Here is an 18,348-nt window from a genome sequence, read left to right as displayed (position 1 = left end):
GCTAAAAGAGACATTTCAACAAACACATAAAGTGCAATAGAAGTAATCATTATTAAATGCAAGAATTAAAGGAATCTACAACTACAAAAACAAGAGATCAACAATAGAAAAGTAAAGAAGACACATTTAGTATGAATTACCTCCTATTGAATTGGAAGAATGTATAAGGAACAATACTAGATCTACAACAAAATATAAGAACAACATAAAGGAAATTACAACAAAAGAGTAGAAGAAGAAGAATGTATCAACAAAGAATTGAGAGATAGAAGTGGAAGAAAGCAAAGATTAAAACATAGATCTAAGAAATAATCCTAATCCTAATCCTAGAGAGAAGTGAGAGCTTCTCTCTCTAGAAACTAACTCTAACTACTAAAACTATGCTAATGGTAACTAACATGTCCATCCCCTTCAATCCTTGGCTTAAATATGATCAGAAATGAGTTGGATTGGGCCCACAAGGCTTGTAAATTCGATAGCACGAGTTTGCATGAAGTGAACCACGTGCATCAACGGTGCGTACGCGTACAGTGCGCGTACGCGTCCTTATACGTATAGCAACTATGGCAAATCTTATATCGTTTCGAAGCCCCGGATGTTAGCTTTCCAACCCAACTGGAACCGCATCATTTGGACCTCTATAGCTCAAGTTATGGTCGTTTAAGTGCGAAGAGGTCGGCTTGACAGCTTTCGGTTCTTTCATTTCTCATGAGTTCTCCAACTTTTCATGCTTTCTTTCTTCATTCCTTGATCCAATCTTTGCCTCCTAAACATTAAATCACTTAACAAACATATCAAGGCATCTAATGGAATCAAGGAGAATTAGATTTAGCTATTTAAGTCCTAAAAAGCATGTTTCACTCTTAAGCACAATTAAAGGAGAATATGCAAAACCATGCTATTTCATTGAATAAATGTGGGTAAAATGTGATAAAATCCCCAAAAATCAATACAAGATAAACCCTACAAATGGGGTTTATCAACCTCCCCACACTTAAACCAAGCATGTCCTCATGCTTAAACCAAGAGAAAGCGAAGGGCATCAACATTTATTCAATGGAAACTAACTAAATGCAATCTACCTACATGCAACTATCTAAATGAATGCAATTGCTTGGTCAAAATAAATCAATTTCCAAGAAGCATATATGCATGAGGGCTAAAGGACTAGCAAGTCTAATCCACAATTGAATTGAGCTATTAAATATTTTTTTTTTTACAAACTTGCATGAAAGGAGATGATCATATGTGGAGATTTGTAATTGAGCATCAAACCCTCACCGGATGTGTTTGCACTCTATTCGCTCAAGTGTTTAGGGCTGACTCTCTCAATTCTCCTCTATTTCATGCTTTCTAAGATTTATTTTTCTTCTAACAATCAACAAATATTTCATGCATGCATACATATATCATGAGGTCTTTTCAAAGGTTGTAATGGGGCTAGGGCTAAGGTTGGATGCATATTTGGTCAAGTGAGCTTAAAATTTGAATCTTTGATAAACTTAGACTTCTCACCTAACCTACGACATCCTATACAATTTCAAAGCTAGCCTAACTACCCATTTTTCACCTTTTCACATACTCATGCATTTTCTTTTTCATTTCACAACACTTATGCATTGATCTTATTGAGCTTCACTTTGGGGTATTTTGTCCCTTTTTATTTTTCTTCTTTTCTTTTTCTTTTCTATTTTTTTTCTTTTTCATATTATTTTTTTTTCTTTTCTTTTTCTTTTTCTCATTTCCTTTTTTTTTTATATACAAGAACATCAACGCATAAGGTTTTACATTTGATCAATATATGAGTATGTACCCAATCTCAATATTTTCAACAAAATAAAATACACCCTTTTATTCACCCAATGTCCCAAGTTTTCCCACTCTTGAATGATGCTTACACACACTAGCCTAAGCTAATCAAAGATCCAAATAAGGAACAATTATTTTTTTTCACTTAAAGGCTTGTAATGTGCTAAAATAAGAACAAGCGGGTTAAGCGTAGGCTCAAATTGGCTAACAATGAAAGATAAAATGTAAGGCTATTTGGGTAAGTAAGCTCAATGAAATGATGGCCTCAATCATATAAATGCATGAATACACAAAATAATGGACATAAAGAATCAAACAAATCAAATATTACAATCATATAAAGAGAATAATGCACACAAGAAGGAAAATAAGTGGTTATAAGATGTAACCACACCATTAGGCTCAAATCTCACTTGCTTGTGTTCTTAGCTCAAAAAAATGATCCACAATATATATAATTCAAGCAAGTTCTATGAAAAGTTTTTACTCAAATCAATTGGTGCCCTATAGATAGAATTCTTGAAAATTTTCATTATTTTGACTAAGCTTATTGTGTATATATATGCAAAAATAAAAAAATGCAAGTAAAAATCCTAAAATCCTAGAATGAAATTCAAAAGTGTTGGGATTAAAAATTTGTCACCCAAAATCGCCGATCGGTCGGACGACCTCCCCACACTTAAAAGTTTTGCACCGTCCTCGGTGCACTCAAAGATGAGCAAGGGGGTACGGCGAATCTCCGGATTGCTGCGTGTTCTTTCTTCCGCTTCCATGTTTGCTTGTGGTGCATTGTTCATGGAAAACAAAAATATAACACCATAAGATGAGACAATACAAAATCAAGGAAGCATACTTTGTTGGAGTGAGGTAAATCACTAGAATTGAGTGAGTGAATTAGTGTGACATTAAGAAATATTAGGTGTGTGAATTCTAAATTGCGCGGTTTAGAACACACATTAGCATAAAAGCTATGTCACAAAAGAAGCATGCACTTTACTCATTCTAGTATGCTTGAGATGCTTTAAGTGAACTTGTAAGGTAAAACAAGCATTAAAGAAGCATGAAAGCATGCAAGCTAAGCCTATAGATGCATATGTTCATGAAATACAATGCATTAAAGTAAATGCACATCATCATCCATCAAGAAGTTGCCTAATTACAAAATAAGGCTCAAATCACATGGTGGCCAAATCATGCAATTCAAAAAGAGTTACAAGCTCGAAGGTAATTCTCATCACTTGGTATTCGAAAAAGGTAAGCATGAAAAACTCAAAACCAAGTAGCAAAATATAACCTCAATCATAGAATTCAACAAAGATTATCTAAAAATATTCATGCTAAAATAGCATTTAGGCAATGAGGGGCAGCAATGTATAGTAAACAAAGTCAATAATCCAACACTTATGATGAAAAGAGAGAAAATAAAATGAAAACTAAACTAAAACTAACTAGTCAACTAACTAACTAACTAATAACTAACTAAAAATAAATGGTTATCGATGGTGTTTGGAAGTGTTGGATGAGGGGTAGGAGGGGGGAAGAAGAAAGGAGAAGGAAAGAAATAGAAAGAGGAGAAGCAAAGAAAAGTGGTGAAGGAAGGAAATCCGCGCGTACGCATGCATGCCGCGCGCGCGCGGATGGCTTATTTCGAGAGTGACGCGTACGCGTCATATACGCGTGCGCGTGAGTGGGGTTGTGCCAAAGGCACAACGTTGGCGCGGCGTAGGCATAACTCTCTGAAAAATGTATGGAATGTGGAACTTCTCAATCCACGCGTACGCACGCATGGCGCGCTCGCGTGGATGGTCGAAAAACGCTTGATGCACGCGTACGCGCGCAGTGCGCGTACGCGTGGATGGTGCTCTATTTTTCAAAAAATTTTTGCTATGTTTTTGCACCAATACAAGCATTCTAAACATCCAAGCAACTACCAAAACAACATAAAACCTTATTTAACATACTAAACTACCAAATATACTCAACTAACTAAACAAAGCATGAAATTAGACTAATTCTACCAAATATTTACAAAAGAGAAAATGAAAAGATATTACCATGGTGGGGTGTCTCCCACCTAGCACTTTTATTTTAAGTCCTTAAGTTGGACTTATGGGGAGCTTCTCTCAAGGTGGCTTGTGCTTGTACTCATCTTGGAACTTCCACCAATGCTTGGACTTCCAATAAGTTCCATCATTCAAGATTAATATCTCCAAGCTTTGATGGAGTTCTTCACAAACCATGGGCTCCCAATGTTGATCCTCATGTGTTCCCGGATCCCATATTTTGTCTTCACACCCATCTCCAAGTTGATTATCATTAATCCATGTGGGTGGTGAGCAAGGTGAATTCTCAACAAAGTGACCAAACATCCTTCTAGACCCATGTACTCTAGTTATACACCAACCTTTGCTATCAAGCTTTGGACATGTGACCATAGTGAACCTAGAATGATGCTTCCAACCACTAACCATCTCCTTTTTACTCTTAAAGCCACTAATTTTTCTAAGTTGACCATCCGTCTCAAGCAAACCATATTCAAGGGGAATAACAAAGCTTAAGTATAAGGAATTTACCCACTTGAATGAGAGAATGGATGGTGGTGGCTTGGGGAGAGGTATCTCCAATGTGCTTGCAAGCTCTACTCCCTTGTTTGCTTCTTTGTCAATCTCCACCTCTTCATAAACTTCTTCATTCTCAATCCTTTGTTCATCAACTTCCTCTAACTCTTCTCCATCACTCAAGTCATAAATGGGAGGTTGAGAGAAATTTACCTCCACATCACTCTCAAATTCATTGGGAGAAGGTTTTTCAAATTCAAAAGATTCTTCACCAAGAAGATTGGATGCATGATCTTCATCACCAAGGGAACTCAATTCTTGCTTCATTCTCTCCAAGTCTTCATATAGAATATGCCTCGGAGGCTGTGCACATTCCTCCTCAACATCAAATTTACTCTTCTTGGAGGGATTTTCTTTGATTTTAGCTTCCCATGGAGGTTCCGCATCTCCTAAGTCTTCAACCACTTCTTCATTTTCTTCAATCATAGGTTTCTCCAATTGTTCTAATACAAAATGGCATTCCTCATTTTCCACCGGAGTTTCCAATCTCTCCTTCATGCTATGCTCTTTAATTGGTTCTCCACATGTGACCATGGGAGTGCTTTGAGTGCTCAAGCATTGGGAGGCTAAAATGCTTACTACCTTGGCCAAGGTAGCCATAAATTCTAGTGTCTCCCTTTGCATTTCTCCTTGCCCTTGAAGTATAAGGCTAAGGATTTCATCTATTGAGGATTGGGGTGGATAAGAGGGTTCATTGTCTTGGAGAAAGGGTTCATTATAGGAAGGTGGTTCTTCTTGGTAAGGTGGTGGTGTGTATTTAGGTGGTTCTTGGAAGTAGTAATCTTGGAATTGTGGTTCCATGTATGGCTCATATGGTTCAAAAGGTGGTTGGTATGGTGGATAAGAATTAGAGTCATATGGAGGTATTTGGTGAAAAGAGGCTTGTGAGTATGGTTGAGGGCTATGTTGAGGGTATGATTCATAGGCATATGGTGGTGGTTCTTGAAAATCACAAGGAGATTCACCATAACCATTGGATTGGTATGCATCATAGAATGGCTCTTCTTTATAGTGCATTGGTGGAGGTTGTTGCCAAGAGGATTGATCATAAGCATAAGGCTCTTCCCACCTTTGATTATCCCATTCTTGATACACATTCTCATCAAAGTTCCCATCACCTACAACATAGTTGTAACTACACTCATAGCCAAAGTGAGAATTCATGGTAGCAAGAGAAAATAAGAAACAAAAAACTAATAAGAAATAATGAAACCAAATACTAAGACTAGCAAAAACTAACAAGCAATCCAAAAATCAAGCTATTCACAATATTCACATATATACAATAACCAATAACACAACACCATTGCAATTCCCCAGCAACGGCGCCATTTTGATGATTGGATTTTTGATGGTATAGAATTTTACAAATGAATTCTCGTTGCAAGTATAGTTTCTAAACCAACAATAATCTTTTCATACAAAAGATTGTTTGTCACAAGTAACAAACCCCTAATTTTATAAACCGAAGTATTCAAACCTCGGGTCGTTCTCCCTAGGAATTACAATAAAGTGTCTTGTTATTGGTTATGAGTTATTTTGGGGTTTTGGATAAGAAGCATGAAAAGTAAATGGCAATGAAAATAAACTAACAACTGTAAAAGGCTCTTGGCAAGGTATGAAAATTAGAAGTCCTATCCTAGTTATCCTTCTCAATTGTGATGAGAATTGTTCATTGCTACCACTTAGTTAACCCTTACTAAATAAAGGAAAGTCAAGTGGATGAATTGACTTGAGCCACAAGTTCTAGCCAACTCCCAAGGAAAGACTAGCTTTAGTGCACTCCAAACCAATTAGCAATCTCTCCAATTATCAATCAACTAAGGAATTAGATAATTCAAGTGTCACTAATTACTCTACCTAGGCCAAGAGGAATAAAATCTACACTAAAGCTAAAAGAGACATTTCAACAAACACATAAAGTGCAATAGAAGTAATCATTATTAAATGCAAGAATTAAAGGAATCTACAACTACAAAAACAAGAGATCACACTACAAGAAAAACACCCATTCAGGTACACTTGAAAAGTGTAGCCAAAAGTGAAAAAAAATGATGCCTTAGGCTACGGCTACGCTTTTTGGGCTACGGCTACGCTTTTTGGGGTGATTCCTATTCAGCCGTTGCCTATTCTCAAAGGCTACGCTTTTCTGCACCAAGGGCTACGCTTTTGGCGTTTAGGAATAGGCTACGCTTTTCAAGTGATGCTGTCCAGGACCAAAGGCTACGCTTTTCAGCTTTCATTCTTCCAGAATAGGCTACGCTTTTTAACGCTACTGCATTACTTATAAAGCGTAGCCACATTGTATACCATGGCTACTTTTTATAAGCGTAGCCTTAGGTTCCTCTTTTTTTTATATATACTATAGCTACTGTATATAAGTGTAGCCTTAGGTCTTGGTTTTTTTTTTTTTGTATACTATAACTACTGTATATAAGTGTAGCCTTAGATCTTGTTTTTTTTCTGTATATATATATATATATATATATATATATATATATATATATATATATATATATATATATATATATATATATAATTATCTAATATTATCAATACAACATAATAATTATATGATTACATGTATATATTTTGCATTTTTATTTAAATGAGTTGAATATTATAAAATAAAAATAAATATATAATTATACTAAATAATTTCTTTAAATAATATCAAAATAACCATAATATCACTTAAAATTTACTACTAATAATATCAAAGCTGACACTTCTGTTTCTGACTGTGAAAGTAGAGAACTTAAAATGAATATACAAATATACAAGCGAAACAAATTTGCAGCACGTGACAAGTATTTACAATTTCTTTTGAATTCCGGAGACAAGTCATCACAGTTTGAAGACCAGCATCACCAAATGTATCTGCACTACTACTTCCAAATGATATACTAGCAGCATTGCGCTCCTTCTTTGTCTTTCGAATATGCAAAGCTTCAAGATGGCTATGAAGTATTTTATTCTGAAGGAGGTTGATGACATCAATCACACAAGTAATTTGAAAAAAACCAATGCAATAAAATATAAATAATAAAAACAGTTCACACTATGTGGGCTTGCCACAAGGAAGAAACAGTGTTACTACCTGCTATCAAATACAGTTTATGGACATTCTGTTTAAAATTGCATTACAATGTGACCCATTATTTCTTTTATATTTTGAGTTGAAGATAAAGAGAAAATACAGAGTTAGGAAGAAGAGGTCATTCAATCACCAACAGTGGCACAGACTGCACATTGACAGTGATTAACTAGACTTGCTAACTGTAACTGATCTTAGGTTGCAAACTGCAACCAACACTCACCAAAGATACCAAATAAATTAACAGTCTTGTAAATAATGAATTCCTCATATACACATCAATGGACCACAATTTTTTAATGTGTTGGGTAGACAACAGTTTAATACTAGACAATAAGAGCAAGTTAGGACACAATAATTCAACAAGAACACTGAAGGATAACTGAATAAGGCATCAGTGAAACTAAACGGGTGAAAAGAAAACCTGCTCATTTATTTCATCATATTTCTTCTCAGCGTCATTTCTTGCCTTCTCAAGCAATTTCTTCTACTCTTCCCACTTAGCCTTCAGTTGACTCTGCAAAACACAAATATGCAAACAGGGTGAATTATCGGTACATCTATCTAGAAAATCAAACAAGCCAAAATTCCAGTAAATGGGAAAGAATATAAAGTAAGTAGACAAAGTGTAAAACAAACTGACAAATGCAACAGTAAACCACGTGGCTTATAGGGAAATCCCAGTGCAAGAAGAAATGAAAAATCCAACTGAACTAGCACTATCAAAGAATCACTAGACACACTGCAAGTTTCACACTGCTAGTATAGCATGAACAAAAACATCATCCACTTCACCCTGTTATCATAGTTACACATTTACACAATCAAGCCCATAATATCCAAATAACCAATCACATGAAAAAGAAGTTAGCTCTTTTGGAGAAGAAACTCAAACCCAAGGAACAAAATTGCAACCAGTTAACTAATAATAATATAGGATGAAACTAAAGACCAAAAAGAAATAGAAAGCAAACAAAACTTAACTAAATATGAAGCAGAATTTTGTGCAGAAGATGAAGCCTACTAGTTCTTCTGGGAATTTGTGCAGCTTCCTCTGAATTCATGTTTCCTCTGATAAAATCAACAATGGAATCATCAATTTGGAATCAAAAGTGATCATAAGCACGAGTGACCAGAAGCACTAATAATATGCCTTATAATAAAAAATAATATGCATAATAAACTAAATTCACTAATGAAACCAGCAAGAGTGATCAGAATGTTGGGGGTGAGATTGCCTAAGACTACACAAAAAATAATATACATAATAAACTAAATTCACTAATGTAAGCCCCAGCAGCTACTCCCATGCACATTACTGCACTAAGACTGCACACAAAAAGAATGTTGGGGGTGAGATTGCCTTCTCAAAACGAACAACTGCCAATATTCAAAGCCTAATGGAAATTGGTGTAAACTAATTTACTTTATGTCATTAAATAGAAATCAATTACAGATTAAGCTTGAACTTACTCACCCAAAAAAGTTGAGAACCTCGGCTATTTGATCTGCTAGGTCATCAACAAAAAGAATTGGATAATCTGGAACAATCTCAGGAGCTCCCAACTGCAACAACTCTTGAACAAAGTACAAGATGATAAGAAAGTAAGAACTTAAAATATTATCAATGAAGGAATTTATAACAGTGAGGAGATATATACATCAAGTAACACTGCAAAACAATCAAACACAGCTTAACATGATGAGCACAAAATATTCAAACACAGCTTAACATGATGGAAGCAGGAAATGAATGCTTAATTTACAAAAAGTTGAAGAAACTGGGATCAAAGAACTCAGCAAATCAGAAATCTATGGGAATCTGCAGGCTGTGTTTATAGAAATGGATAGCACTCAAGATATAAGCATAAGTCTTCAAACCTTGTCCCAATTACTACATAAACAAAAACCAGATTACAATTTTTTAAAAACTATAAACAGATTAACTTCCAAAGTTGTTAATCACATGTCACCTTATCAATTACTACATAATTTTGATTTCAAGGCATGTTTTGTTTGATGAAACTAAATTTCCTTATCATGAATTATTCAAAGCAGATTCTCCATCTCCAACTTACAATCAATTTCCTCATACTGTTTTAACTTTTCTTAATTTTACTACTATATCATCTCATAATACAAGTCAAAATTCTACACCTACTGCTACCTCAACAAATGAGATAAGGGATACTAGAAGAGCATAGAATTTCAAAAAATAGTGAAGCATCAACTCAAGTGAGAAGCATTACTAACAAAATGAGTATTTATAGCATGAAGACAGAAATATATTACAATTAAGAGAATAGATGAGACTTGGAATCATTGAAGATGTGAAATAATTGAGTATAAGGTTTATATGTTAGTATGAAACAATGATTACTTATACAACTATGAAGCTAAAAACGAACTTAACAAGCAAGATGCAAAATCAGAAAGCAAATTCTAATGAAGCAAGCGACATAAACTCAAAAAATTAGAAAGAGAATACCACAGCAAAATAACTTTAACTCCTATCATGTACTATTCATACAGTAAAATAAAAATGTTCACTCAAACAGAATTCAGAGTAGATTCATAAGATAATACGCATTCGGAAGCTAAAACCTATAACCCTAAAAATTAGAAACAATACGCATTCAGAAGCTAAAACCCCCAAATTAAAAATCATAAAATCAGAACCCTAAACCGCAGGACACCTTCTCACAAAACCAAAGTCAATTCATCACAAATTGAATAAAGAACAAAATTAGAATTCAACATTAATAATAACAAGCAATGATCAAATGCGATTCTGCACGGGAAAGCTTCTAACACAGACAGCACGGCAGAAATTGAACCAGACATAGAAAACCCCTAATTAAATATGAAATTGTGATATAGAATCCTAATTAAATTTAACCCTAATTTCAGAGTATAGAACAAATTTTCTTCAAGTGGCAATTTTACTATGGTGGTACAGGGTGATCAGCAGAGCATATAAAAGTGCCGTTAAACATCTCACCTTACCTTATCATGTGAAAGAAGTTCAAATAAAGGACCAAAATAGCACTCACAGAGATCTTCCATTACCTGCACAGTAAAATGGACTTCAAGTGTCAACTAATTAAACAGCCTTCCCTACAGAAATTGGACCTGAGTGGCTAACCTAACACTGGGGGCCTTTTTCAAAAGGAATATTGAGCCCAGCTGCATCAACTTGAGCAGTGTGTTTTGTTCTTGACAATGGGGATTAGGAACCCTAATTGCCTAAATCAGAAAAAAAAAACTAAAAGCCTACCCATTGTGATGAGGGAAAGCGAATCGAGCAGGGATGGATAGAGCAGAGGCGGCACAAGTAGCAAAGGAGACGCGGAGCACAAGAAAGCAGCGGCGAGCAAAGAAGCAGAAGAGCACAGCGAGGCGGTGGTGCGACGTAGGAGAGCTGCGGCGTCGTTGTGTCGTAAGAGAGCCGTGTGAGGATGTGGTGTAGTAGAGCCGTGTGAGGATGTGGTGTAAGGAGAAGAGGAAGCTTTGGACGAGGTTGAGGAAGAGAGCAAAGAACTCTCTCAACTCTTAGCTTTCTGCGAAAGGAGAAGGAGTGCGCGGGTGTTAAAATGGGAAAAAAATTTCCAAGTGTTATAGCGTGCACATATTAGGAAACGCTAATAAAGCGCACCCAAAGCCTAAGGATTTGACCACTCTTGAAAAGCGTCCTCTTTGATACGAAAAGTGAACCTATAGATATTCACCTACGGCTATGCTTTATAAGTGATATCTATAATACCTAAGGCTACACTTTTTAAATGATGCCACAATTGTGTATCCTTTTCTCTTATAAAAAGGCAACACAGAGAAAAGCGTAGCCTATTCATAGAATAGGCTACGCTTTTCAAATGTAGCTTAAAAAAAGTGTGGCTGAATGGGTATTTTTCTTGTAGTGTCAACAATAGAAAAGCAAAGAAGACACATTTAGTATGAATTACCTCTTATTGAATTGGAAGAATGTAGAAGGAACAATACTAGATCTACAACAAAATATAAGAACAACATAAAGGAAATTACAACAAAAGAGTAGAAGAAGAAGAATGTATCAACAAAGAATTGAGAGATAGAAGTGGAAGAAAGCAAAGATTAAAACATAGATCTAAGAAATAATCCTAATCATAATCCTAGAGAGAAGTGAGAGCTTCTCTCTCTAGAAACTAACTCTAACTACTAAACTATGCTAATGGTAACTAACATGTCCATCCCTCTTCAATCCTTGGCTTAAATATGATCAGAAATGAGTTGGATTGGGCCCACAAGGCTTGTAAATTCGCTAGCCACGAGTTTGCATGAAGTGAACCACGTGCATCAACGGTGCGTACGCGTACAATGCGCGTACGCGTCCTTATACGTATAGAAACTATGGCAAATCTTATATCGTTTCGAAGCCCCGGATGTTAGCTTTCCAACACAACTGGAACCGCATCATTTGGACCTCTGTAGCTCAAGTTATGGTCGTTTAAGTGTGAAGAGGTCGGCTTGACAGCTTTCCGGTTCTTTCATTTCTTCATGAGTTCTCCAACTTTTCATGCTTTCTTTCTTCATTCCCTTGATCCAATCTTTGCCTCCTAAACATTAAATCACTTAACAAACATATCAAGGCATCTAATAGAATTAAGGAGAATTAGATTTAGCTATTTTAAGTCCTAAAAAGTATGTTTTCACTCTTAAGCACAATTAAAGGAGAATATGCAAAACCATGCTATTTCATTGAATAAATGTGGGTAAAATGTGATAAAATCCCCAAAAATCAATACAAGATAAACCCTACAAATGGGGTTTATCACTGAATCTTGGAAAATGATTGAGATTTGGAAAAGGTTTGAGAAATGTTTGGATGGGACCCGAATAGGGTGGCAAAGTCCGAGTTTTAGAGGAGATGCTGCTGAAATTTTATAAAATTGGAAGTTTTATTTGAAGTAATTAACTAAAAAGATTTGTTTTTAAACATTATATGTTTTAAGAATAATCTATTTATCAAAGAAAGAATTATGTTTTGGAATTGAGATTGTTAATAAACAGAATGGAAAGAGGATTGATGAGGATTTTCTTTGAAATATAGTTTTTGAATGAATTTGGAAATGAGGTTTGGATTGATGAATGATTATGATGTTGAGAATGTTGAGATATGTGGCTTGTGAATTTGAATTATTTGAGATACGAGGTTCTCTGGATTAAGTACCGTGGCTTGCCACCACGTGTACCAGGTTGAAAACTCGATACTCTGTTGACCCTACGACGTAAGTGTGACCGGGCACTATATAAATTCCCGGGAATGTTACCCCCATTGAGCAATATTGATTATTTGAGAAAAAGCTATGCATAGACTCTTGGGGATGCACGTCGGGGGACAGTCTAAGGACAATTCAGACTTGTCGGGTTGGCTGGATAACCGACAGATGAGCCTCATCAGCCATAGGACAGGCATGCATCATATGCATTTGTATGCTTTGCTTGGGTTTGAACTTGTTTTGGTTTGCCTAATTGTTAAACTGTTCTTAACTGCTACTTGAACTATTTGCTGTAATTGCTACCTACTTGTATTTTCCTTGTCTGTCTTGCCTGTGTTTGTCCTGGCGTGCTACATTTGAGAATGAACTTTGGTGCTGGATTAATGATTGTGTTATTTGATTGCGTGGTTGGTTTCTGATTGAGATTTTCTTATAAAAAGGAAATGTTTCGAATTTCTGAAAAAATTAAACATTGTTTCTTCGAAAAGGTTTTGAACGATTACCTATTGGTTTTAAAAAGAAAATTCATAAGGCAATGATAATCACTGAGTTTGAAAATAGTTTTCTTATTAAATATCTTCTTATGACAACTTTGAAACTCCGTGGTGAGACCGTGTGGTTAGGTTCTCACTCCCTACAGCTTTACCTTTTCAGGAACCGGATGAAGAAGAATTAAGAAGAGTTATACTGCGCTTGGTTTTATATGTTGTTGTATTAATTAGTTTATTTTCTTCCCTCGTCTTTGTTATTACAAATTTGTAAGAGGGACAGGAATTGTATGTTATATATATATATATATTATGAGTTAGTATGAGTCTTCTATATGAATCTATGCCTGCTTGTATTTTTCTTAAGATAAGGTATTAATTTCCGGTTTTCAAAGAAATCAGCGATACAGTGTCGAGTCACAGGCTCCTATTTTAGTATTTAGTATGTAAAATAGTCGTAATACTTCTTGCTATCAGAGTGGCGTAGCCGGAAGCGTGACTTTTGATAGTGAGGGTGTTACATTGTGGTATCAGAGCGGTCCTTCCTGTAGAGCCTGAGGAATGAACCGACTATGCTTCAATTGCATACTCTGAGAGTCTGTCATGTAGTAGGTCTTGTTTGAATAACGAGAATTAGAACTTTATACACATGACGGTCTATTGATTAATGCCATTAATCTTGCATTGCGTAATTCCTGGTATTAAGTTTGGCCGGCTTAGCACTAGTGAATTATGTATATGGAAACACCAATGAGTTATCATAGACAATATGCGAGTCATAGATAATGCGAAACGCGGATTTTGGGAACATTAGGAGTTAATTTTTGAGGTTACTCGGTTAGGTGTCTTGAACTCTGCGAATACCTTGTATCTTATTCCTGCTTTGTATGCTTCAAGGTTCTTGTTTGCGATACTTTTCTTGGAAAGTAATCAGATTATCTTTCAATCCTATTCTCTTGTTCACGTAAGCTCTTGTTTGATCCTGACTGCATATGCCTGTTTAAAACCCTTGGTGTATTTACCTTCTTTATTTAGCCACTTCCTCTTGAATCATGTATTATTTTTATATACATTAGAATCTGTTTTGATGCAATACATCTTTCTAAGTTCATATTTTGAGTCTTTTGTAAACAAATTGTAATTTAGTTTTCCTCTTATTTGACAATAATTACAGCCATTCTTTAAATCTTAACAAAACTGCTTTTGATTTGAAATATACAACCGCTTTTAATTTGATATATACTTCTTTATATAAACGTTGAAAGATTCTTATACAGTTTAAAACTAATTGTTTCCAATACCTCGCCTGTTTCTTCACTGATTTATGGAAATGTATATATACTTTAAATATAATTTGATTTTCTAACAATTTTATTACAGTTTTTTTTACGAATATCCTTATTTGATTATATACTTAGATATTTCTCAAAGAAAGGTTTTTATCTCTTTCCGGTTGGTTTTTGTTTGGTAAACTTCACCTATTTTATTTTTAATTTGAATTCGATTTAGCATACTACATTGTTTATGCAATTGTTGTTCTTTAAAAAAAAATAATATTGGACTCATGTCTTTCTTCTTGTAAATAGACTAATTTCTTTCTTAAGCTTTTCGTTTCTGAGAATGTCATATTTGATTCTGTTCTTAATTACTCTCTTTTTTTTTTAAACATCACCATTAGTCTTAGTTTTTCATCTCTCATGAATCTCATGCTCATCCGAGTCAACTTGAATTCGTTTCCATCTAATGCACTATTTGTCCTTTTATTTGTCATTCTTTAGTCAAAAATTCTTTCTTGAGAATTTTCTATTGATTAAGTTGTCCTTCCTGACGCGTTTTGTATTCCTTTGGACCAATTGAAAACTCATTTGATAATCCATGCCTAGTAAGTTCTTGTTCGAATTCCCTTGATTTAAAGATTCTTTCTTCCATGGGCTGATCTCCTTTTAAGCGCATCGCAATTTTCTTAAATGATTTTTGCAAGGTGATTATTCCAAGTATACTTTCAATTTTTTTTTAAACCATTTCAATGAAGTTTTGAGTTCTTTTGCAGAAATTTAAGTTTTGAATCGACTTCTTTAAGTTGCTGATGTCTTTTTTTTAAGCTTTTCGTTTCTATGAGTGACATGCTTTATGAATCCTAATCGAAACCTTTTGATTTAAGTTCCCTTCTTAAAATGAATTAGTTTCCTTTTTAGCGCATCTTAATATTATTGAACATCCTTATAAAGTTGTGACTTCAAGTATATTATTGGAGTTTTGTTTTAAACCTTTTTAAACAAGTTTTGATTTATTCTTATGCAAAGTTGTCCCTAATTTTGAATTGCTTTACTTGAGCAGTGCCTCTCTTTGATGTGATTTGAACTCGTTCCGGGGCGATATAACTGTCTATTAAAGTTTTAATAAAATCACTTTCAATTCAGCCTACACTCCTTTACCTTATACTCTGAAAATTTTTGTATGTGATTTAAACATGTTCAATTGTAATGCATCATTTTTTCTTTTATGAGTAAAACTTTATGTCAAGTTTTCTTCCAACAAGATTGTAGTTTTCATACGTGCTTGAAAAAGAAGAGAAAATACAATTTAGCTCTTAGCCAAATTAATCTTTCCATTTACAAAGTTTGTGTAATCTATTTCCACTTGAATTTATATTGAAATAATGCCAGATCTATGCTTTTATTAATCTTTTGAAGGATGTTTGTTACCCATTTTCTCTTTTAGAATATGAAATGATTTCCCCTTAAGTTTTCCATTCTTTACGAACAATGCATTCGAAAATATTTTTGGACTATACTCTTGAGTTCTATAAACATTGTTTTTTGTTTGGATATTCTTCTTCTGTAAACTTCATATTTCTTGATTCATCTTGAATTCATTTCAAAATACTGTGTTGTTTTTCATGTGTTGTTTTTCATCTTATTGATCCTATCGAATCCCTTCGACTCAAGAGTTATCCTTAGAGTTATCAGTTGATCCTCTTTCCAACATTCTTCATTACTTGTTTATCCTTGTCTACTTGTGATTTCAACAATTCTTTCAAATTCTCGCGAATACGGTCTTTGCCACTTTTGTTTCTTTTCTAAGGTCTATTATCCTTTGGAGTATACTCGAGATTGGTTTTGGTATCTGGTGTGCTTATTGGACTTAGTAAACGACACATTAGCTCTTTAGGACACGTTTGGTGAACGCAAAATGTGAAAATTTGTAAATATACGATGTTGCAAGATGTTGTGGAATCTTATTTCATGTGAAAAATTTTTGTTGATGTTGGGTTTGTGACCATTAAGATTTACGAAGTGTTGACGAGGTTGAAAACCTTCGGATGAGTTGCTCAATGAAGTACAGTTAAGAATGGTGGAGATAAGTTATATTGAAATTCGAATAGTTGAGTCTTTGAAGTTCAGTATGAGATTAGTATACGGACGTTGAGCACATCATTTTAACCCCGGCTTTTGCCGCCTTGCTTGACCATCACGCGTTTGAAACATATTATTTTGTGCATCAAGCCTATCTTGTAATTTTGTTTCACATTATACTTATACCTTTTATATTTTTATGCCATATGAAAATTCTGGTTTTTGAAACTATATGAATATATGTATTGAGAACTTTTTGCCTTTTCTTTAAATAAGTTCAAGAGTGAAGTAATATGAAATCTCTTTAATTTTGTATCAATTTTCGAGGACGAAATTTTTTTGTAAGTGGGGTAGGATGTAAGATCTAGAATTTTTAAAAAATATTATTATGAGTCAAATTCAAATTATTTATTCATTAAAGATTTTATCTTTAGAAATTATTTTATTAAAAATAATTAAATTAAGCTTTGATAATTAAATTAAAAAAATTTATTTAATCTCATAATTATTGAGTAATTTTCTATATTTAAATTATACAACTTAACAGTTGTAAAAGGATAAGAATTTTAAATGATTTAATTTAAATAATTGAAATTTTAGAATTTAATACTTTAATTTTATAAATAAAAAAAATTAATTATATTATTTCTAATTTTAAATTAGAATACCTAATTAGATGCCAATTAGTAAATTGATAATTAAAATAATATTTTCTAAAGTAATTTAAAAGAATTAATTAGATTTTAAATTAATACAATATACTCTAATTTTATTAAAATTACATTAATCTATTAACCCTAAATCCCCAAATTAAAACCCACTAACCCTAACCTTACCTCACCGCCACTCACCCTACCCTCTCTTAACACATACAACCGTATCAAGCTCCTGCACCTAAGCCATTCCAATTTGCAATTCCATTTCATTCATAGATTCCATTATTAAATAATGTCATGAGATGACTTAGTTAATTTTCCAAACCCAACAATCTCTAAAGCCCCTCAAATCTCACCACTCCATTGATTCATGCATTTTCCAATTCGGTACATGGAAGCCCTTCACCAACAAGCACCCTTGTCTCTCCGAAGGCAAAACCCCTTCTGTTCCAATTGATTTTTCCAAGCTTTCTCTTCTCGACGATGATTCCACTCCTAAACCCGTCAATTCATCATCCTGCCATCATTACTACATGAAGCTGTCGAATGGAGCTGAGGAAGAGAGAAGGACGAACTCGTGAGGGAGAAGGAGAAGAGGTTGTGCCGCCGCCGCTATCAGGGTCCGTCGCCGTCGCCAAAGCTCGCAATGCCATCAGAAAGCCCAGCCGCGGTGAGAGAGAGAGTGCTCATGAGGGTTAGAGCCGCGAGGAGTTGTGAACCGCCGCTGCTGACGGAGAAGAGAAGGAATCCGAGAGAAGGAGAGGAAGAGAAGCTGCGCCGCCTCCTCGCGCCAGTCACCGGCGCAAGCTCCGTTGCCACTGTTGGAGGTGGGTTGTCGAGCCTGTGTCGCCGGAAAATGGCGTTGCCGTAGCTGAGGTCCATTGCCGGTAAGGGTTTTCTTTTTTTAGGTTGGTCTCTGTTCTTGTGGGTTTCGGAAAGATTATTGTTGCTGCGTGGTTGTTACAGTTGTCGTTGCTGAGCTTCTGGCCACCGGGAACGGTGATGTGGCCGCTGGAACCTTGGTTTGAGTCGCTGCCGATAGTCACTGATAGAGGTTGAGTATTGACGC

Source organism: Arachis stenosperma, chromosome 8 (genome assembly GCF_014773155.1).
Source record: "Arachis stenosperma cultivar V10309 chromosome 8, arast.V10309.gnm1.PFL2, whole genome shotgun sequence".
NCBI lineage: Eukaryota > Viridiplantae > Streptophyta > Magnoliopsida > Fabales > Fabaceae > Arachis > Arachis stenosperma.
Note: the sequence above shows the minus strand (reverse complement) of the source record.